Below are 1079 nucleotides of genomic sequence, written 5' to 3' on the forward strand. Positions count from 1 at the left end.
CTCCACTTTACTGGGCAGAATTCTTCTTGGGGAGAGGCTCGGGGCCCCCTGCAAGCTCTCAGGACTCCCTTTAGGTCTCAGGGCTGCCAGCCGGCTGTGGGAGGTGAGGTTGGCCTGAGGGGAGACCTGAACCCACGGTGGCACCCACAGCCCATGATCAGGAATAAGACACACAGCTCAAGGTTCCATCTCTCTGAGCCTCAGCCTCCTCCCAGGGAACATGACCGCAAAGACCTACAGCTTGTACAGTCAGTTTCCGTGGACCTGGCTTTGTCAGGGGTTGGGTCACCTGACACAAGCTCTCAGAACACCCTACACGTTATTCAGGACAACAGCTGACAGGTGCTGTTCCAAGTGCTACCCTCTCATCACTGCATTTCAATCCTTCTGACCACCTCTGGGTATTTAGCATTTGCATTTTCGAGATGGGGAGAGTGAGGCAAAGAGAGGTTCAATACTCTGACCTCAAGGGAGATTTTGAGGGAGTCTAATTTCAGCCAGTCTGGCCCTGATGCCCACGTTTCATACACCATGTTATGCTTCACCGTCACTAGTCACTCACATAAACGTCTGTGTGACATCTACTGGGGCCTCAGGCAATATCGTGCTGCATGAGGGCAGAGCCTGGCACTGAGTGAAAGCTCAGTATGAATTGGCAGCTGACTGGGTAGACGGGGAGGGGGCTCGGGGGGAGGCAATGAGCGGTGCTGCTGGAACTGAGCCAGTTCCTCCATGCCCACACCACTCAGAGGCCCCAGGGAGATAGACACATCACCACCCCTGCCGCGGCTGTCTCAATCCACGGCACCTGCTGCCCACTGCCCCTGTACCTTATTACACAGCCAGTCCTCATTGATCTTGGGCTTGGGGTCGCTGTAGTGCATGGACACCTTCTGGCCCAGGATGTTGAGGGAGTGCTGCGGGGAAAAGCAGAGCACAGTGAGGCCTGGGCAGCAGTGCCCCACGCACCGTTTCAGCACAGGAGAAGAGAGTGAGCGAGCCCTTCAGCTGGATGGATGAGGGACAGGGAACGGAGGGAGGTCGGAGAACTGACAAGGGAAGAAGGAAGGGAAGGAGGG

General features: G+C 56.4%; 1 protein-coding gene across 1 annotated transcript in view; it reads right to left on the reverse strand.

Annotated features, from left to right (window-relative positions):
* LOC105001567 (RNA-binding protein 10-like) overlaps nt 1–1079 on the reverse strand; it is a gene marked incomplete at its 3' end in the record, with an annotated part of 16039 nt that overhangs the window by 4766 nt on the left and 10194 nt on the right. The gene's annotated exons all lie outside the window — the stretch shown is intronic.

This window comes from Bison bison, unplaced genomic scaffold (genome assembly GCF_000754665.1).
Source record: "Bison bison bison isolate TAMUID 2011002044 unplaced genomic scaffold, Bison_UMD1.0 scf7180017855038, whole genome shotgun sequence".
Taxonomy (NCBI): Eukaryota; Metazoa; Chordata; class Mammalia; order Artiodactyla; family Bovidae; genus Bison; species Bison bison.